The sequence below is a fragment of the Aquila chrysaetos genome, chromosome 2 (assembly GCF_900496995.4).
Source record: "Aquila chrysaetos chrysaetos chromosome 2, bAquChr1.4, whole genome shotgun sequence".
Classification (NCBI taxonomy): Eukaryota; Metazoa; Chordata; class Aves; order Accipitriformes; family Accipitridae; genus Aquila; species Aquila chrysaetos.
Window position 1 is genome coordinate 22,231,114 of NC_044005.1, and position 22,481 is coordinate 22,253,594.

The 22,481-nt window shown below is 35.8% G+C and overlaps 2 long non-coding RNA genes across 2 annotated transcripts in view; both read left to right on the top strand.

The window, feature by feature from the left end:
* The window catches only part of LOC115350229, a 68,536-nt gene extending 61,836 nt beyond the window's left edge, over window positions 1–6,700 (top strand). Inside the window, exons 2-4 of the long non-coding RNA XR_003926357.1 lie at window positions 4,060–4,195; window positions 5,943–5,992; window positions 6,196–6,700. This is a non-coding gene — a long non-coding RNA (uncharacterized LOC115350229). The remainder of the gene's footprint in view (window positions 1–4,059; window positions 4,196–5,942; window positions 5,993–6,195) is intronic.
* Window positions 6,701–8,329: 1,629 nt separating this feature from the next.
* On the top strand, window positions 8,330–18,237 carry LOC115350240. The gene is made up of 4 exons (XR_003926361.1): window positions 8,330–8,453; window positions 8,663–8,846; window positions 15,080–15,126; window positions 17,299–18,237. It is a non-coding gene; the product is annotated as an uncharacterized LOC115350240 (long non-coding RNA).
* The last annotated feature ends 4,244 nt before the right edge of the window (window positions 18,238–22,481 follow it).

The following is a 22,481-nucleotide window of genomic DNA, read 5'->3' on the forward strand; positions in this document are numbered from 1 at the left end:
GACACAAACAATTATATTACAATTCTCACTGTGCCCTGGGACCGCATATTTCTAAATATTTCTACTTTAAACTGAAGTATTCCAGAGTGGGAACATTCATAGAACAAACACAAAAAATAATTAAGATTTTAATCCATAAAATAAAATAAATCCATAAATCCCAGATACTTGAAGCACACTTTCAATTAGTCATCAGTATTCCCTGCAAGAAATGATCTGACAGAAAAAGAATCACCAGCCAGCCCTTTTTTTTTTTTTTCTTTTTTTTTTTTCCCCCAGATGCTGCCTGAAATTTTGATTTCAGGTTCTTTAACTGACTAAAGTGACACCTGTGTAGCTCATAATTGGACTGACATGTAATTTCAGCCACTTAACTGAGTGCAAATTCCTTATGTTTCCACTACCTTTAATTTAGAGAGATGGACACTCTAAACTTGTAATTCAGCTTCAGGGTGAATTGTCTATTATATTAGACTGACTACAAGAGGAATTTAGGCTTAGTAAGTTCCTAATTTAAGTGTCTCTTTTAGGTACTCAAAGCAAGGTTTCATAAATCTTAACAAAATGCTACCAATTTACAAGAATGAAGGGGTACATGTTGTCTTGTACTTTATATTTCAGTGATATGGCAGAAGCACAAATGAACTCTGAACTCTGGACTTTTCCAGCTTGTATGAAAGGTCTTTTGATACCGAAATATCTTGCTTTTGGCTGAACTTATTTGTCATTCACATCTTCACTTTCTAATGATCTTAGGGAGTTTATTTTTTTATTAGCAAAACCTTTGCCACTCTCCTTCAAATCTTTAAATGAGTAGCAATAGCTTACATACATTAAAAACATGTACAGTTATCCACCATAGAAGAAAAATTATCATTTCAACATATCAAAACAAACAAATAAGTACTTGTTTGACAAAACCACCCCAAAGCCTTGCTGGAAACTAACACATGATATGACAAGTGGTTTATTTTTCATACCAGTCTCTTTCTTGCTATTGTATATTCAAGTTATGGCACTTGATATTAAATTGCACACAGTCTAAAACACACAGCTCTGTGGCTATAATGATCTATCCCTGCTTTGTGGAGACTGAAGTAAACATCATACATGTGGTACTCATTTCACATAAATTTCAGTTTCTGATCGGTGGTTACTGTCACTTGTTCAAGATAACAAACACAAAATTATGGGAGAGCAATGTGGTGCAAAGTAGCCTGGAAGTTATCCACTGAGCACGTCTTTTATATCTCAAGTTGTAATCCAGCTCACAAGAATGCCTTTCATGTATGAAGAAAGAGGTTATTATCCTATCAGTATACAATCTGTTAATAACAAACATCAGGGGAGAGCAATTCATTTGCCCTGACAACTTTGTTGAACAGGCTTAGAAACTGTTCTGAATAGTGAAATACATTAAGAAAAAGATGTTATTTATGGCAGAAGACAGGAAAGGGAGCTTTCCTCCTGGAATTTAGGAAACTTCAGCCAGCCAAAACATAGCAAAATTTCCAAAATATATTTGCAAGATTAATGAAAGACAGATGTTCTTATTTTCACCTCAGATTTAAAGGTGAAGGCCATGTCACTTGGTGACACATTTTTCAAGGTACAATATTGAAAATCTATCCATTTTACTCATACAAAAACATAGTCAGATCTAAGTTCGTATGAAAAGCTGATCATTTTATTGGTCTGGCCTCTGATTTAATTTTATTTCAATATTGTTAACCTGAAAAATTCATTTTATTCAGCCCGCGCTTCTCCATGTTCTGATCCTATCTGGGCTTTCTCAAGAAACATTATGGAATAGGAGACGGAGGCAACTTGCTCATGCTTACATGGGCCTAGACGCATAGTCTGCTGATGTAATAAACCTCCAGACTTACTGTATGTGATTGCTGTATTTGATATTATATTTATATTTTATATATATATAATATATATATGTAGTATATATATATATACACTCCTATACTGAAGGATATTTTTGTTACTGAATATCCTTCTCTCCGATTATGACCATGGCATTGCCAACAATTACACCTACAGCTAATAAAGTAAGAAATGAAAATTAAAAAAAAAGAAGTTAAAAACAATTATGCTGATCGTTATTTTGTGGTACCTTAAGAAATGGTTGCACAGACATGGACATGTATCTGAACAATTCAGAAATTCAGATTTTCTAATTGAGTCTATTTTATACACTGGGATTTGCAATAGATTCTTGTTAGTTGTAGCAAAAAAGTTGTGAACGAGTTCAGCAATGGATACTGTGTGCTCCTTCAATCAGTAAAAGGAGTTTCTCCTTGTTTTAAGAGCTTACGTACTTCATAAATAGAGGTGGAAACAGAGCTAGAGAATTCCTTCCTTCCTCTCCCTCCCCATGAATGCTAAATCTGAGAATAAAATCCAGGTTTCCTCCAGGTCTCGTGCCTCCATTACTTTCCTCTCAGGGAAGCTGCTACCACCTGCGTGGGTCATGCAGGTACAGGTGGGTGTCAGAGGGGCTGCTTGGCAAGGCAGGACCTGGGCCAGCCACATGAGGTCAGTAGGCTCTGATAGCTGCTCAGAAAATACATGTATCAAAGATGATGAGCATGATACAGACCTTATCAAGCTGGGTAAGCACTTCGAACAATAACACAAAAATCCCATTGTTGAATCTGGCTTTCTTTGGTTCCCTGTTACCTTCCTGTCCCAGTCTCCCATAATTTTTTGGAATGAACCTTTGGTTTTGTACTAAGAATATGTACCTCCCACCTGCAATTTTACAAGTGTGAAATAATAACATCTGCAACCTTTAGTGAAAAGAGGCCTAATAATTTTTTCACTGTTATGTTGTAAAGTACATTTATAGTTCCTGCCCTTGTTATTTGTGTTTTAAACTCACATGCCATATTTTCAAAGAAATAAAGTGAGAGATTAAAAAAGAAATCCCATATGTAACAGTTTAGTTTTCCATTTATGAAGCAAAAGTTACTGTCCTTAATGGAAAAGATAATTCAGCAATCCAATTAAAGTGTTATTGATCTGTTATGGTCATTACAGTGGAAAGATTGACTATGAGCTATTTTCATTATAATTATTTATTCACATCTCATGGTGTTTTGGGGGTTTTTTGTTTGTTTTTTTTTTAATAAACTTATCAGCTGATGAAAAGGTGCTGAACTTGCAGGCTGAAGTTCACTATTTATGTAAAAAAGACAGGTAAAAGCAGAAAACAAGCATTTTCATTTGTTAAGAGGAAACATTTTCTGTAAGGATCCAACATTTTGTCTCTGTGGGACTAACAAGAGAAATCCAAGTGGGGTAATCCACTGAAAAAAAACCAACAAACTGTATCATAGGTTTTTTTGAAGAGCACAGACACTAGGCAACATAATGAAATTAATTACTATTGGGTCTGGAACTCTGACTAATCAATCAAACAATGAACTTCCCCACTCTGTATTGTGTTAGTATGCATCAGCCTACTCCGATAAGAGCTGGAAATCCTTGGTAAAGAAAGCATTACCTGTGAAGTGATGGCCAAACAGGTATGTACTAAATCACAAAGACTGAACTAGTTGGGGAAATCCATTTTGCATCTTTTGCCTTTTCATAGATGGAGGGAGGAGTGGATGAAAGATTTGAAGAAGAATGTGTTTCTATCCCAATGGTATTTTTTGTTATCAGTCTTGTAACTTCAGGATTAACAGTTCATTAATATTAGACACATGGATGCCTTATGGTCTAAATTTCTATCAAGTCTCCCACACAAGCTGAAGTGAAATCCACATTTGCACTCAAAAATTCACATTTTCATTACCAGCTGGTGACTAAAAGACACAGTTATCAAAATCACATGTGCAGTAAAGATCAAGGATGTCAAGGTCTGAGGACCAGAAAAGCTTTGCCCACAGGTGCATTTTTAAGTTCAAGTGTTTTCATATGAAAATAGCAGTTCTTATTCTAGGGCTTGGGTAATTAGGACGAAGAAGGAATTGGATTCTCCAAGTACAAGAAAACATCCACCACCACAAGTCCACACACAAACATATTTTTATTCTCATTTAGGCTTAGATGATTTTTCGGTCGCCTTTCTTCACAAGCATGACCTTTCTGTGAGAGTGAGGATGTACTGAATCCTCTGATTCAAATGAAGAGAGAGAAGATTGAGAAAAGACAGTTTTGCAAGTTCACACAGAAGCAGGTGGGTAGAGTTAAGTGAGATCCCTCATTAACACAAAATCAAATGTACTTCCAGAGGAAGTCCCTTTTTTTATCCAGCTTACTGAGATTATAATTCAAGTGTTGGACATGATTGCAGCCCTCACTGCAGCATTTTTTTCTGCTGCTTACTGCATTTTAGCACTGTGGAGATTGGCCACATAATACACTCCCATGCTTTGAGCCTCGGGCTTTGTATTGTAAACAAACATTCCCCTTTAAATTCTGTATAATAAATTGGAAGTTCTGAGTGTGACATTTTCTCAACAGAAAGGTCTGTAGATGTTGGAAAATCCATTTGGAAATTCACCGGACAAAGTGACTTTGGATCTGAAAGACCAGTATTAGTGGCATTTAATTCAAGAGGGATGCATAGGGCATCCAAAGTGGGAGAGTCATTCAGACAGCTGCCAGGCTTTTCCCATGTTATGACTACTCATGGTGTATTTATGTTCTCTATGTGCTCCAGAGAGACAAGCCAATCTTCACCCCACCGTTGGAAGACAGATAAAAGTTATTATCTATGGTATAAAGTTGAGGAACCTGAAACTGAGAGATTCAGATTTGCTCAAAGCCTCACAGTGACTCAAGCAAAAAGTTGGATTAAGAAACAGTTTTCAAGCATTACTATGCTTCATCACGTTTTCTGTCTGGAAATTTGTCTTTGTTCATGGTCAGAAAAAAATCATTGTGGAAAGAAAAATTCAGAATAGATGTTTTTTCCAGATAGCTATGGACATTTGGGAGAGGCAGGCAACTATATGCACACACATGTACAGACATATAACCCTACATCCACTATATTAAACTGTTTTGGAATGTACTAGTAGTGTCTTGCCTTTTCTCTAATGGCTTTCATCTGAGAAGATCCTAAAGAGTCCTATAAAGTGTTAAGAGCTCTGCTGAAAACCAACCAACTTCCTATATAACTGTTTACTAGTGGGGAGGAGAGGAAGTTATGCAAAGGCAGAAAAATAGAAATCCTTGTGTTTAAAAATTGTATAAGTTTGTTCCAGAGAGTCCCTACTAGCTTTGAAAAGGCACACTAGATTTTCTTTTCTTTCAACATTTCATGAGGAAGATGATCTCTTTCACCTTAGTAAGACCAAAGAGATCAATGTGAAGAAAAGTAGCTTGAACCTACTTCATAAGCCATGAGGAAATACCAGCAGCTAAGTATGGATTTTTTTCTCCTTTCAGTAAGTTCTCAAGGTCTTATTCAGGGTTTCTCTCGCCCCGTGCTGAGACCTGTGCTATCTCTATGAGCTGAGGAAAACTTACTGTTGACATCAATTGTCCCTTAATGGATGTTCATGGGCATTAGATTTTGTTTCCAACTAAAACGAAGACAGAGAAAGAACTGCAAATAGTTACTCACATGGATGTCTGAGCTAGTCTCTATGACTTCCTAGAAAGTTATACAGAGAGCAGAAAAAAAAGTTGCTAAACATATAGCTCAAATAGCAAAATAGCTATAACAGATACTGTGATTTTGATGGAAAATACATAAAAAATGCCTAGTATGGACTGAAATGTCTTCCACCAAATAAATTTGAAAACTACAGAAATAAACATTTTTGGTTTGCATTTTGGAAATGTTTCATAAGAATAATGTTAGACTACAATTATGTTAGTCAAAATAATTTTTGTTCATCAGAATCATCTGCTGAATTAGTCACAGCTATTTGAAAGATTTAACTTCAGTGATGCATTTGTTCTTATTTTTACAGTGCCAGCAGTAAACTAAATGTTCAAGACCTTCACCTTTTGGAATGAGGAGGTACTAAAGAATATTTTGCTAAGTGAAAATATGATAAATTGCCTAAAAAAATCTTTTACCTTTCAAGGACTTTGGTTAGAGCTCATGGTGAGCCAGTCCTTGAACAACAGACCATCTTTAAAAGCCTTTAATACTTCCTGGTTTGCTTTTATTTCACAGTTTCAATATAACAAACAATATTTCTGGATTTCTATCCATTGTAGCTATTGTCTGTGGATGATTGCTAGACTGGCTTGACACTTTTGTAGTAGAAAAAAATTACACGATCAAGAGGATATAACAAGTCTGGATCACTCAAACGTTTCCAAGGGGGCAAATCAGGATTCCATCTTAAAGTGAAAAAGACATATGTTTTTAACTAGAATGGTAAGTATTAGAAAATATTGTGATGAAGACAGTTCTCACAAGACCCTGGCACCAGTGAAGTCAATGAAGAAAAACCCACTAACTAAATTAAACATGTCTGGATTTTAATATAACTTTCTTGAGATGCATATAGCTATGAAATAGCTGATGAGGTGGCAAGGCTACATTTTCCTTTCTATGTACTCTTTTTTTATGTTACTGTCTGTAGGCGGTTTGTGAGCCAGACTTGATTCAGCATGTTACAAATAAGTATACACTGTATTCTCTAACAGAGACATTATCTTTGTTCTTATTTCCATTTATATTTTTCCCTTATAATAAAATAAATTATTCAAACTGAAATATATCTCTGGGTTTCAGGTTTTTTCAGTTGGCTGGTTGTCATTGGTTTTGGTTTTCATGTGCTTACGACTATTACATTTTAGAAGAAAAAACTGATGCAACATATCTCACAGGAGAGTTTTTATCACATTATATTTCCAGTTCAGTTCCCAATCCAGATATCTGAGTAATGAATACATATCCAACAAAAACCCCTAAACTTCCAAATATGTCAGGGTTCAGCAGAAAGTGCCAGTGTATTTCATACACGGCATTTTGATATCTTTGAGATGTTATGATGCTAAATCCCCTCAGAGGTGTCTTAAGCTAGGGTTTTCCAAAGAGCCTCAGGGTATAGGGAACAGTTGCCTGTTTTCTTTAGTTTCTCCTAGCTATATTTGGCTTAGCTTCAGAAGACCTTATTTTTCCCTTTAAAAGTCCCATGACCATAAATGTTATGTCAAAGGGGTTTGTTTTGTTTTTTTAATCTTACGATTACTAGCTACAAATTCAAAACATCTTAAAATGAAATCACCTTTGGATTCCTGATTTGTGGGAAGTGTTTGAACTGTTTGTAAGATATGAACACACTAAAACATATCAGCTGTTAATGCATTAACATTAAAGTTACTACTTTAATGTTACTAACATTAAAGTTAATAAATATTTCATATTTATTTATATTTCTGATAATTATGTCCCATGTTGATAATTATTATTATTATTGTTATTATTAACAATAGGGATTAAATATGTCTGAAGAAAGTCTAGGCTAATTCTGTAACATTATACAAATGTGAAAGTGGAGACAAATCTTAATTTTTACCAAACCCCATAAAACCATGTAAAAGAGAGTGTAAAGTCTTTACATATTTTGTGACTTGTATACTAATACAAGTCAGTGGATTGGCCGTGTTGAGGAAGACAGGCATAGAACAGTCTTCAGCTTCTAGCACACTGCCTTGCCAGTGTGCTCCATCAGGGACCCCCCCCCCACTTCTGTGGCAGAGTAGAGGCTTTTTCTTTGATTCTAAGATCACACCACTAATGCATCAGCTAAATATTATCAGGATGATTACACCTTTTATATATTTTATCATTGCTTCCAGAAACAGCAACAGCTTCCTTCAGGCACTCTGCAATAGAAAAGTATGCATAATACCTACCCTGAGGAATCTGCTATATATAATAGCTAACTATATCTAATGTAGATGTGGGTTTATGTTTTTTTCTTTCAGTTTGGGCAATATTTTTTGCCTCCACAGTTAAAAAAACTCCTAAGGATAGGAAAAAGTGTCATTTAATTTTCTTGGCTTTGGCTACCACATTGTTGTGTCTACATATGCATGCACTCATCTACGGCTGCTCACACCCACCCTTCCACCCACCCATGTACACACAAAACTAATCACAGTGTTTTTTAAATAAAATAATTCCTTACTGCCTAACCACAATGGCAACCCTGCCAGCTCATTTGGTTCACCATGAATAAAATACACAGAATATCCCACTAGTGAATCTTTTGGTTAAAGTGAACATTATTTAAAACCATAGTATTTAAGCTTCTGGTAGTCGAGCTGTGTTGTCTTCATTGTGATTCTGTGACAGTGTTAACAGAATTTGAGTTCACAGAGTTCGCGATAAGTCAAGATCATGAAGCACTGCAGACCAAATGTGCTAATCTGCTCTGGAATGTTGCCTCAGCCCATCTGAAAAGCCTATATTTTTGTTGAAGACATAACAAAGAGAACTTCTGCTTTCAGAGTCACTGAAGGTATTTTAAATACTCATCATGCTAGGGATCTCATTTATCATTAGTGCATTCGGATATCAATTTTACAAATGTACGTTTGTATATATCATCTAGACACTAGAGGTTTCCACCTCTCACCTTCTCCACTCAGGGAATCAAAGCAATAAAACTATCAGCTTTTTTAAAAAATTTTTTTTTTCTTTTTTCTTTTTTTTATTTCCTTCCTGCAGGGCTAGCTCTTTTGCTTTAAAACTGGGAATCAGAGTATATGAGCTAAAGCTAAATCCCACAGTTGGAGTGCTTTTAAGACTTGGAACAAGTTAAGATGTAAGTTTTCTTATTTATGAAGGAGGTAAAGAATGGCAGACAAAGGAATGATGGGACAAAGAGAAACTGCACTTCTGTAATTATAATGTAAGTGTGTAGTTGCAAACTGAGAGCTCTTTGCACAAATTGTGTGATGTTGGCCTTTCTCACAAAACAGGAAAACATAACACTTTAACAATGTTTAGAGAAGCTGAAATGCTTTGCACTAAACAGAACAAACTCATCCTTTGTTGCATACTCCTTAATGGAACGTGCCTGTAATTACTTTCTCCAATAACCCATTTTCAGCAATGTTTGGGTATAACCTTTAACAGCTTTCATTACTCATATTGACAGAGGTATGGCTATAATACAGGGGCACACACGAGCATATTTCCACATTCACACTGCTTTGAAAGGTGATTGAAAAAGTGTTGCAAACTCAAGGAATCAAAAATAAGAAAATGCAGTTTTAATTCCACCTGCTTCGGCACACCCATTCTGTAAAGATTTGGATTTTGTGATCCCGTACTGCCTCAGTCGCTGCCAAGGATGAATGATGTACTGCAATGAGCAATTTTTTTTTTTCTTTATATTTAAATTCTTACTGATATAACTGAATTACTGCACCACTCCAGGTGGGGTCTCACCAGAGTGGAGTGGAGGGGGAGAATGACCTCCCTCCACCTGCTGGCCACGCTTCTTTTGATGCAGCCCAGGATGCAATTGGCTTTCTGGGCTGCAAGCACACATTGCTGGGTCACGTTGAGCTTCTCGTCAACCAACACCCCCAAGTCCTTCTCCTCAGGGCTGCTCTCAATCCATTCTCTGCCCAGCCTGTATTTGTGCTTGGGATTGCCCAGACTCATGTGCAGGACCTTGCACTTGGCCTTGTTGAACTTCATGAGGTTTGCATGGGCCCACCTCTCAAGCCTGTCAAGGTCCCTCTGGGTGGCATCCCTTCCCTCCAGTGTGTCGACTGCTTGGTCGACACAGCTTGGTGTCGTCGGCAAACTTGCTGAGGTTGCACTCAATCCCACTGTCCGTGTCCCTGACAAAGATGTTAAACAGCACTAGTCCCAGTACCAATCCCTGAGGAACACCACTCGTCACTGCTCTCCACTTGGACATGGAGCCGTTGACAGCCACGCTTTGAGTGCAACCATCCAGCCAATTCCTTATCCATTGAGTGGTCCCTCCATCAAATCCATGTCTCTCCAATTTAGAGGCAAGGATGTCATGCAGGACAGTGTCAAATGCTTTGCACAAGTCCAGGTAGAAGACGTCAGGCACTCTTCCCTTATCCACCAAAGCTGTAACCTCATCGTAGAAGGCCACCAAATTTGTCAGGCACGATTTGCCCTTAGGGAAGCCATGTTGGCTGTCACCAATCACCTCCTTATTTTCCATGTGCTTTAGCACAGTTTCCAGAGGATCTGCTCCATGATCTTGCGAGGCACAGAGGTGAGACTGACTGGCCTGTAGTTCCCTGGGCCTTCCTTTTTCCCCCTTTTTAAAAATAGGGGTTATGTTTCCCCTTTTCCAGTTAGTGGGAACTTCCCTGGACTGCCACGACTTCTCAAATATGATGGATAGTCACTTAGCCACTTTGTCCACAGGTTCCCTCAGGACCCTCAGGTGCACCTCATCAGGTCCCATGTACTTGTGTGCTTTCAGGTTCCTTAGATGGTCTCAAACTTGATCTTCTCCTACAGTGGGCAGTACTTCGTTCTCCGAGTCCCTGCCTTTGGATTCTGTATTTCATTTTTTTGTAGTCCTGTGGGGTATGGAAAAGGAACTATTAAAATCACAGAATGGGTTTAGATTTCTATGTATGGGAATGGAAATAAAAATCTTCTTAGATAGTTCCCTTTTAATTCTTAGAATAGTTTTTGATTTCTTTCTTTTTTTCCATCATTCTTAATTAATTAATTTCACTTTGGGTTTTGGGCAAAATTTTTGGTGTTCTTGGGAAGCTGGCAACTGGTTGGTGTGGTTCGGTTATAACAGCTCTCGTTGAAAAAGTGAAAAGAATTATTTATCTAGTGTAACATTTGCCAGCATTTGGCTCTTTTTGGTTCCTGATGGCCACTCTTCAGGATATTTTCAGAAGTCTAGAGCAAGTCATTTTAAGACTTGCTCTTAACTCACATGGACAATATATGTCTTTCAAATGAAATAAAAACCAACACAGTAGCCATTTTTTTTTAGCAGGATAGTACCAGAAAAAAACCCAAACAAACCAACAACCTATTATGATTAGTACTGAGACTTTTAAGGTTACAATAATATTGGCTACATTACATCTGATGTGGAAATAGTTATACTGGTATGATGTATGTTGGATCAGTACAGTTTAATTCTCTTTTGCAAGAAATTTCAGCCTTCTGAGATATTAATTACATTTCAAGTCTTCATAGAATAATTTGCTGTAAGAAATCTTTTTTTTGTTTTCCACACAGTAATCCTTCTTGTAAATTAACAGTATCATTTAGAAGCAAGATTACTCCACATAAAATGACCATTGTTATATTTGATATTTTATTATTGCTGTTTAACAATTAATATTTAATATTAATATTTAATATTTTACTACCTATAGATTTGACCAATGCCAATAATAACATGCATATAAAAGAGCAGAAAGTAACCCATTTTAGGTTACTAGAAAAACCCACTTTCTAAATTAAAAGTAAATAGCCTTGATTCATATAATGAATTTTAAAGGAAACCTTTCTCAAAAAGTGTTTGTGGCAAACATATGTTTGTCAAAGTTTGACAGTAATAAGAAACTAGATGATGCAAAAAAGGAGGAAGAAAAAGGAAGTAAAACCTTTTTTCACTGTGTTATTTCTGTTGATGTGAACTTCTAACAGCTTACTTTCTCTGACAGACCTGATTAGCTCAGAGGAAGACACTAAAGGGGATATAAAAATTGAGGTGGGGGGGAATCCACCCCTGCACCGTTGGGGAGAAAGAAGAGAGAGTCCCTGTCAAAAGAGCTCCCTTGGTGTCTGGGCAGCATATGAGTAAACACAACAGCAGTCACAAAACTCGTGGGAAAGAAAACAAAAACTGTTTGAAAACCTGGCAGACATCAGTGTGAGATCCACCCATTCCACCAGAGGTGTGGGGTACTGGGGTTAGGAAGTGAGAAGATTAGAGCCCCACACCGTGCTAGAAGAAATCATGACTATAGGAAAAAGACAAGTAAATTCAAAGCGATTATTGTGATCCTTCACTTCCTAGGAGTCATCTTCTTTCTAACAAAAAAAAAAAAAAAAGAAAAAAAAAAAGCTACAGGAAAGATTTTGGGCCAACTATGCAATTGTATTATAGTGCTAGCCCTTTAAAATTTATCATATAATTATTTCTGTAAGGTATTTTTATTACGGTGGCATAGTCTTTATCCATTAAGAAGCCCAGCAATTGTGACTATTTAATATTCTGGTTTTAAAACAGGCATTCTTTTCAAATTTTCTAGAAAATCTTAGTAAGGAATCCACTGTTTTCTGAACTAAGACTTAGTACTATTTCTTTGGAAAAATCCCATACATAATAAACAAAAGGAAGTGCAGATGAAGATTTAAGGTATACAATACCAATCAAATTCTTCAGTCATTTTTTGAGCAGAATGTTTAGACAGAATCCACAAATTTTGTTTCTTTACTAAAGGGTTTCCTACTGTCCTTAAAAACCCAATGACTTTCTAACAAGATTTTAATATGGAATTTCATCAGTTTGCTGAGGAAGGTAAGCCTTATGCTGTAAAGGTAAAATCTCTGACAGCAGTAACCCTTCATGCATAAAATCTAATGGCTGAAGTCAGAGCTTTAACATAGTTAAGGTCTCAAGTAATATGTCTAAAAGCTGGAATTTCCTGGCTTTAACTAATGAAACTTCTTATTCATGGCAATGGAATTGTATCCACTTGTGAACTTGGCCCTAGATATGGAGAGAAGGCCTTTTCACTTTAGTTTTATTGTATTAATTCTCCCTGTAAAGTACTGATATATTAACATCAATGTAGTTGTCTAACTTGCCATTTTACTCAGTTTCATAGTAAATGACAAGTAGTTTTCAGCTTTTTGAATAAGCTTTCCAGCATGCAGACATTTTGTCTGAAGATATGTCTAATGATCACACAGGTGTAAAACACTAATGCATCTTCTGGCATTCATTGTTAAGTGTGCAATTATCTGGTTTACCTTTAAGAGTTTGTTTTGGAAATTATGCTTATTGCATAACAACAAAGTAACACTGTGAATTTCAACTGAATGCACATTGAGAACAATTTTACAAATAGTGTTTCTGATTTTTCAAGTTACATGTCTTGGATAACTTTCTACTTAAATTGACTGAAGTTAGATATCAAAAAATAAGGAAATAATTGTTTTATTTTTAGCAGTTTCCCTTGCCATAGTGAACAACCTGGTACATTTCTTTGCCAAGTTTAAGAAAATGACTTTATGTTCTGTTTCTCCAAACCTTAACAATAGACTATCAGAACAAAAAATTACCAACTTCAGTTCTGTTCTTAAAGGGATATTGTCTCCAACCTTAAAAATTAAATAAGGCAAAAGAAAATGAAAAAGTAACAGAAGGGTAGTTAATACTTATTGCATCTTCACTGTCAGCCTCAACTGACACCAGCAAGATTCTCTGCCTAAAATGGCTAAGAACAACCTAAAGTGAAGTCCTAATCCAACAGAGGACCTTTGCCAATACATCAGCAAATACATTTTCTGAAAATAACTATGACCATTCAGCAAATAAGATCACACAAACATGTGAACATTGGTGTATGTGCACACATGGGTACAGGCACAAAGCCCTGAAAAAAACCCCAGTCAATCCTTCCATACATAGCTAAACTTGCAAACCCCCTGATTTTGATATGGATATGCCAATGACACTGTCCTTGCTTTGATACATCCTACTCCAGTCAGAGAGCTCAACTCTGGTGAAAATGTGTACCTCTGTAGTGAGTGGCTACAGAGACAGAAAATTTCTAGAATGGGCAAAACTATAATGAAGATACTTACAGCACAAGGGTTCTACCACTGTATGAATTAAAATATATTTTCCTTCCAGTTCACCTATCCAGCACCTCTTATACCACTTCTGCTTAAAATATAGTACTCTAAGGATGAAAGAGTTAAGAGTTGACTATATTTAAGGGTTTTGTAGACATTTGACTTTATGCTTCAAACACCTTCATGATAATGCCTATGCCATGACACACACGGTTACACCTACATTATCACATTGCATAAGAATGTTACAGGATTTTTTTTGGAAATTATTTCTCAATCTCATATTGAATAGGCATTTACACAATAGAATTGTAGAGTTTTATGCAAACGTCTTCTACCCACCTACACAAAAATTTGAATTAAAATGGGTAGAGATCCAGACAGGCTATTTACAAAATATCAAGCTCATGAGATATATGCAGATCAAACACTTCTCTTAAACTAGACATCCAACAGAGACAACAAGAAGTGATAAAAAAATTCTAATAAGTTTCCAAAACACAGCACTGCAGTTATCAAAAGTGACATTACCTGTACAGTAATTAACGTACTTAATTTATTCAAAGCAGTTCAAGATTTGCAAATAGGACTAATGTCTGACTGAAAGTGGAACCCCAGAGGCAAAAGGAAATAATCAGAGGCTAAGAAAAAAATAATAGCTGTACGCAAAAATGTTAAAAACCTCCTAGCTAATATGCATGACATGTTCTAGTAGGAGATTAGAGTTCAATGTTCTCACTGTTTTCTCCAGACAGTACTAATTTGTTTCCAATTAGTAGAAAATGTAATGCAACTGACTTAACAGACTAAAGTGGTCACAAGAATATTGTCTCCACTTGTGATCTTGCCACAGAAATCTGTTCTCCCTTTTGCTACCTTGTTCTGAAAAATTATATGCAGTCAGTTGTCTGCTTGCCACGTACTCAGTCTTTTTTTTTTTTTTTTTTAAATAGGATATCATTTGTGAGAACACACATTAATTTAGACATCCCCTCAACCACATTAGGTGCTACTACATAAGAGAGGATTTGTAGCTGCTCTGGTGGAAATAATAATGGAGTAATTGAAACCGATTATAGTACTGTACTTAAGCCACTTGCAACAGTCTGCAAGGATCTTGCATGGGAATTATATACCAAGCAAAGATTAATGAACTTCTGTTCTCAATGTGTTGTGTTTCTTTTTTTTTTTTTTTCCCCAGGCAGTTGTTAATGCCCTAATTTTTAGTAGGAAAATGTTTTTTGCACTGTTGTAGGAGTAGGTAATTGTTTCCTTATGAGTCTAATCTTTCTGATGTCTTTGCAGTGGCATGTGAGTCACCCTCGGCACTGGAGGAAAAGAAGCTGCAGAAGGTGAGAAGAGCACAGTTTCTAAAGGACAATAGTGGACCTTTGCATTGAGGTGACACCATTGCTTGTCTTCCCAAACAAACACTGGGAAATTCTTCTAATTTGTTCTCTCCTGCTCTTGCTAAGCTGTAGTTAAAAGATCAGGAGATTGAAGAGATCTTAACATCGCAAAAGATGAACGAATTCAGGAAACAAAAATTAAAAGAAAAATAGCAAATTTATACTTGGGAGATCCCCCAATGGGTGCAACTCCCCAACCCTTCAGCTACATAAACATCTCTTCAGTGAGGCAAGGATGCACATAACTTGAGTGGCACATGGAAAAACTCCTAAGCCAAGAACCTGGTCCGACTGGGCAGGAGATTCATTACCACTTCTCCAACAAACTTTGTGAAATCGGCTAGGTAATGGAAGGGCCAAATGTCAGATACTGGAAAATGAAGGGCTGCACATAGAATAATTAGAAAGTTGAGAGATATGAGTGTTTAAGGAAAGAAATGAAGACTAAACATCCTGCCAATTCATGCTAAATGGCAGGTAACATTTTTCATTATTTGGCAAAGTGGTGCAGTGATAAGACACTGGTCTGAGAATGAGATTTCCCAAGCTTGACCTTTGCCATTCACCAACTGTGGGTCATGTTATAGGCAGGTCACTTCAATCTCTGTGCTTGGATTCTTGGGATGTAAATTAGGATTAAAATATTCTCTCTCCTAAAAAAAAAAAAAAATACACATCTCTATCAAAGATAAAACATGAAGTAATCCTGACTATTTCTTAATTTTTTTTTCTCTCTTACCATCTGGGATTCAATGAAAAGAAAGAATATATTGCAAACTTAGATGAAGAGATCTAATAAATAGAAATTAATTACCTTTGTCATTAAGTAAAGGCTCTGTAATATTATGTTTTGATTTAAAAAAAAAAAAAGTCTATTTCCTTAATTTATTGTTGTCACTGGGAGATGAGATTAGATTTTACTTTTTCATAGCCCCAGTTTTTGTCACTTCTTGCATAACTGTTACACCAATGTTGCCCTACCTTTTCAATTAACAATCTCATCAAATGGACAAGAAACTTCCAGCCTCTATTAAGCCTTGGTCTGAGCTGCTTGGGAAAGTCACTTGACGTTCTTGTGCCTCAGTTTTCTCAAGTTTAAAACAAGTTTGTTAAGGGTAATCATCCTATATTATTGACTCGGCTCTCTACCTCCTAAATAGCAGCTGCCTCCAAAGTTTTACTTTTTATAGGTCATCACTTCTCATTGAAAAAGCATTTAGTCACAACCTTTCTGATCACTTCTAGTTAGCACATTACCATCAGAGAATAACATATACTTTTCCTAGATACACATAAATAATATATAAGATATTTTTCAACTTGATGTGCTTACAGTTATAGGCCAAATGAATAAAAACAATTTATGTTAGCAGTCAGCATTAGTTTACATTTCTTATAGTTGTTTAGAGGACTGACAAAAATATAAGATCTGAAAATCAAAGTCTTCTTATCAGATTGTGTGCTCATTCGGTTTGTTTTTGCTCCTTCATTTTGCAACTCTTGCTACTGCCATGCACAGCAGGAAATTCAGCTGAAGTCAAAAGACTAAGCAAATAAACAAAGCAGCTGCTTTAGAATACTTCAGACAGGGCCAAGTCCTGAGTTACAGGGCAAGTTAGCTAAAATAAGGAAGGTGAAAAATTAAAACAGTATAAAAATACTTTATATCTGTCCCATCATAAAGGGCATTCCATTCAGTTTTTAATTAATTGAGTGTTGTTGTTTTTTTTTTAAATGAAGGATGTGTGATGGAGGGAGATTGTTAGCTGAAGACTAAGGGTTTAGTTGTAGTTTTGGGCACATATGTGTGGTTCCTATTTGACTCAGAAGAGGCCTGAGGCCACAGTTTGGCCCTGAGTCATTTGTGACAGATGGTGAATAACAAATAAACTCTCTGAGCAGAGATCAAGGGCTTGGGGTAAGCATCTCGGATTCTTGCCTGGGAAGATGCAGAGGCTTTGCTACAACTTGTATTTCAGCAACTTTTACCTGTCATTAAACCTCACATAAACACAGAAAGCATGAGGATGGGAGAAATATATTAAACAAATGTAGGCACAGATGCTCAAAGGTTGTTGCTTCTGACTGCTGACCATTCTCACCTTCTTTAACAAGGCACAATATCTAGCCTGACATATGGACATGGTGGAAAACGGAGACAGCTGACCATTTCTGCATTATACCAGAGTGACGAACCCAACGGACAACATGAAACCTTTTGCTGAGAAAGGCCTTTGTCATGCCATCACCTTAGTGTGATATTATCAATCTACTGTTGTACTGTGCCAAGATGCTTCAATGTGCTTCCATGAAAGAAGTTTACTGTAAAATAAATGTGTTTTAGTTTATTGTAAAATAAATGAGAACCTCTTAAAAGTAATAAGTGCAGTATCCAGATTTGGGCCTGGGTTTAGGCAGAGGCTGTTAACGGATAGTGCAGAGGGCTTATTTTAGAGAAGAATGTGTTTGTTGTAGACATTGCCTGGAAACAGGTACATAGATTTGTGAAGACATACTGTTTACTGCAAGTTTTATGCAAACATGAACCGACATCCTAGCCAATGTTCTATTGGACTGTGTCATTTGACTAAAAGATCCCTCATTCAGTAAAAGAATAGCTTTGCAGTCTGCAATGTGATGCTCTCGTGTTAACTCCAAGAAAAGTAGGGCTAAATTGATGTTACCAGTTTCATTCTGTACCCACGGTATTAGTTTTGACACTGACTGCATGCAGGTGGATTATAATGCATAATATTGATCTAGAGGATTTTTTTTCCCCTTCAGCTGTACCTTAGCTTCTAGCCTTGATCTTAAAAGTTAAGATGGATGTTCAGTATTATCATCTAACAGAAAGGGTAAAAAATCAATTTTATCTCCTGGTGCTTCATTCCCTTGTCTTCCAGTGCTTGAGTGGTGGGGTTGTAACAACCGTCAGCATAAAATCATTTATTAGCTGATGTTATGACAACTTCTGGCAGATGAATATATTACTATATGTTGATGCTCCTGAAATCAACTTTCTGATTAAAGATATGAAAAGAATATGGCAACCAATCAACTTTTTTAATGGAGTAATAATTTCATAAAACACTGCTTTGCAGAAGGAGGTAGCAAGATCTAGCTAAGAAAAACCTGTGTGTGAGCCATGCGTTTTCCAAGACTGATGGTGATAGATGATAGTTGCTCATTATAGTTTATAGATTTTAAAGGTGACCTGAACACATGAAAAAGGACAGTTTCAAAAATTTTGCCTTTCTACTTTCCAAAAGGTAATGAAATCAAACAGAGGAAGGATTCTCATCTTTACTAACCCTGTGCTAAGTTACCAGAAAAGCTTTGATTCATCTGTAGCTGGAATTCTAGATGTAGATAATTTTCAATTAAAATGTATTGATGAGTCCTCTAAACTTCATTGGAGGACTTCCTTATCTCACAGGATGCCTTGGTACTGGGAAGTAAAAACCTGCCTTCCCACCCTGCTTTCAGGACAATATTCAGCCATAGCTGAGGATTTCTGCCACTATCCCTTGGTCTTTCCTAACCTTTTAAACCTCATTAATCCTTTCCTGCCATGTCCTCTATAATTCAATTTGTTAAATGCAGGCCTCATTCAGCCCTTCATTAGCCCGGTAAATCTTTTTATGTTTGATTATTTTACACAGATGTAATGTAGATCAGAATCTAAGAGAAATCTTCACTACTGAAAGCAACATTGAGCTGTTTGTTTTTCCTCATCATGTCGATAGTTCTGTGCTCATACATAACAATTTCTTGTACAATCTTGTCTATACGGTATAGATAAAAATGTAACAGAACAAGTTATCAAGCTACACTGACAGTATTTATGCAATAAATGTATTCCTTTAAAAGATATCATGCAGGCTGCTGACCTACCAAAAAAGCTGAGACCAGGTAAAGTTTATAAAATACATATGTTTTTCTGATCTCCCTTAAAACAATATAGTAAGGGGTAGTTCTGTTGAAATGTGCAGAATTTTATACTTACTTAAACTCACTGAATAGCATTGTAAATGACTGCATATAATGAAATCATCAGAGGATTAGTGTTTTACATATTTTATAAGATGGTATTAAAATGCTGTTAAGACACCACCTATCTTTCTTCACCTTCAAATAGAATCCAACCTATTTCTGACAGTTTCAATATTCCTATTAAAAATGGAGCCAAAAGTCATGAGATTAGATTAAACATCAAGGAATGTAAAATAAATGTTATACATTTACTTTTTTGCTTCTTTCTTTCCCCTTTGCTTTCTTGTTTCTAAGCATTCAAGGTTATTAAAGGAAAGAATTAAAAGAGATTTTTTTTTTCAAATGGCTGATATATTTGGGAAAAATAATAGCAAAGCAGTAATAGTAGCAATAAATAATTAAACCAGCCAATACTAGCATATAATGACTTGACACCATGAGTTGAAAATTATGAAGAATTAAATGTCAGGAAACATTGCTGTGTTTTTGTTTTTCTTTCTGTTGTTTGTTCTTTACAATTCAGCTTGTATTTACAGAGGTTTGACTTTCATTTTCTGCTTATAATGAATATATATTTAAGTTCTTTAAAAGCATTTAGATGGTTTATGTTTATAGTCATATGACCATGCATTATTAAATATAACTTTAAAAAGCAAAACTTTTAGACGTTTATATATCTGCACAAAATGTTATAAAACAGGCCCATTGTTTTATCTTCTAAGGATTTGACTAAAATCCTAAAATTTTAAAGAGTATATGTTTTGTATTTAAAAAGCAAATATATTACTTCAGTGTTTGTTAAGTGGTTTCAGTCAAGATAAATGTAATGGAAATTTTTGCAGAAAATAGTAACAAATTATCATTTTTGTTATATTTTACATTAAATAATAGAAACCAAGATCAGAAATATAAATCTCTGATAAATTCTTTGTTATATCAGAATAAGGCAATTTTGTATTGATTTGTGTAAATTTTAAAGCATTTCTCTTGATTTCTATCAAGGTATCCTGATTAGCATAAATTCTAACAATAAGTATTTAACTGAGATCAAATAGGTAGACTTTATTTAATTGCCTGCACACCTTAAGCCAGCTGGCCATTCATTTCTGTACCCCAAGATTTTAAATCAATCCATTTTTCTTTAAGAAATAAAAAGCAGAAGCTTTAGCAGCATGGAGTAGATTACTGCAGTGCACGGAGCTAAATATAATAAACCCACTCATTTTAATGATGTTTACATATGTGCCAACACATCTATGAAAATTATTCACATGTGAGCTGTAAATATAAAGACTGGCACTGAAGCCAATTGAAATCCCTATCAAAGGTAATGCTATACCTGGGGAAATAGTAATTTTGTTGTGCAGAAAAGTCTGTGTTTATGGTGAAAACAGCACCAAGTAAAAAAATGATAAGGCATAATTCTTCACCTCCCTCTATGCTGTTGCCATGCTGTCTCTCATTTCTTTAAAGGATAAAACACACACAAGCACACACAGGCTATACTTGGAATGGCTGGGATATTTAGACTCCTCTAGGGTTGTTATATGCAGGTACCATGCTGATGAACCTGCTTTTATGGTGGTGTTGACATCCTTTCTCTTCTCATCTGGCTGATTTTTTCCATTGCTTCTCATCTATGGACAATGGATAGTGAATTTAATTATCTAGAACTCCATCTGTTTTAAGGAATGAACAGAAAACTTGGACTGTAATAGAAGACATTACTGATTTGTCCCAGTGAGAACATGTCCCAGTGTTTTATCTATAGGGGTAAATAAATCCAGGTATTCAGCAGAGTAATGCTATCCTGAACAGTAATTTGCTTATATCCTCAGCTTTAGCTGGGTATCACTCCGGTCTTCCATAGTAGCAGATGGCACAGTAGAAATAATTCTGCTGCAAAAAGCACATGCAATTGAGAAACTAATTTGGTTTCCAATGAAATAAACCTGATATTCATAAAATCCAAGAAAAGAAAATAAGTAACTGTAATAATGGGGTTTAATTAATCCCCCATATCCGTGCATTTAAATATTAATGTACAAAGGAAATGTGGCTGATCTATACTAGCAACAACACTTCCAGATTTAGGTCTGTGAAGTTATTTGTCTTCAGTCAAACTGTAAATTATACATGCCTGATAATTGTCTATGAGGCAGAAAAAAAAATAAATTCTGGAAGACCAAGTAGGAATTCAGTATAAAATTAATTGTATCATATTCATGTAACTGTGTGTGGTTGAAGAGGTGGGTTTCTGAAGAGCATAATAGGACTTATGAGCAGCACTGAACTGCTGTCATGAAGCTGAAAGAAACTAGTGTCAGAAGAACAATATGTGAAGATACAGAAATCACAGCATATCAGAAACTCAGAAAGTGGAACATATCATTTTTTATATGTTTCTGTGTGGACTGTGTGCCACACATATTTCTGGAATGGTATTTTTGGATCTGAAAGCATATTTTTTTCCCTTAGGAAAGCAATGCTTGTCTTAAAAGCATTTCTTTGCCTGAACTGTTTTCTTTAGAGCTTACATTTTTATTTTATCTTATGAAATTCAGGCCCAATACATAGGGTCATATAAGTATTATTTAGATCTGACCAATTTAAAACTTTTCCTTGAAATGGAAGGCCTGGACTGACCTATACTTTAGCAACGTTACCCCTTAATCTACATTCCTACTACTTCAAGAGAAAAGCATTGGTTTTTTAGGATTTTGCAATTCATATATCAATTTATTTCAAATCATGTTCAAGAAAACCAAACATATATTCATAAAAAAACCTATAATGAAATAAATAAGTATTGTGATCAGAACAATCTGAGGAATATTAGCCTATTTCAAACACTAAGAGCCTAAGCTCTGCTTTCAAACAGCATGTGGGCAATTAGATGAAAAGGATCTGTTGCAAAGGGCCAAAGTCTAAGAAGGTGCATATTCCCCAGATCTCCTTACCTTCTGGGGAATTGCACCATCTGAAACCCAAAGCAATTGTAAACTCCTGAAAACACCTGCTTGTACATTATATTTTCAGCTCATGTCTCAGTGGCTTCATTTCTACGACAGCCTTGTGATGAGGGAACAAAAATAAACCCAAAGACCATAGTTAAAATTGATAAGTTATGTAAATGTCACATATAGAGTAAAATGTTGTTTCTGAGTAGAGAAATGTTATTGTCAAGAATACTACTGGGCATGTCTACATGTGCTCAGAACACTGCTCTTTTCACTGTTGTTTGGAGTGAACAGTACTGCCACTAAATATCCACCTCCTAGGGAAGATCCTGGCATTAACATTCA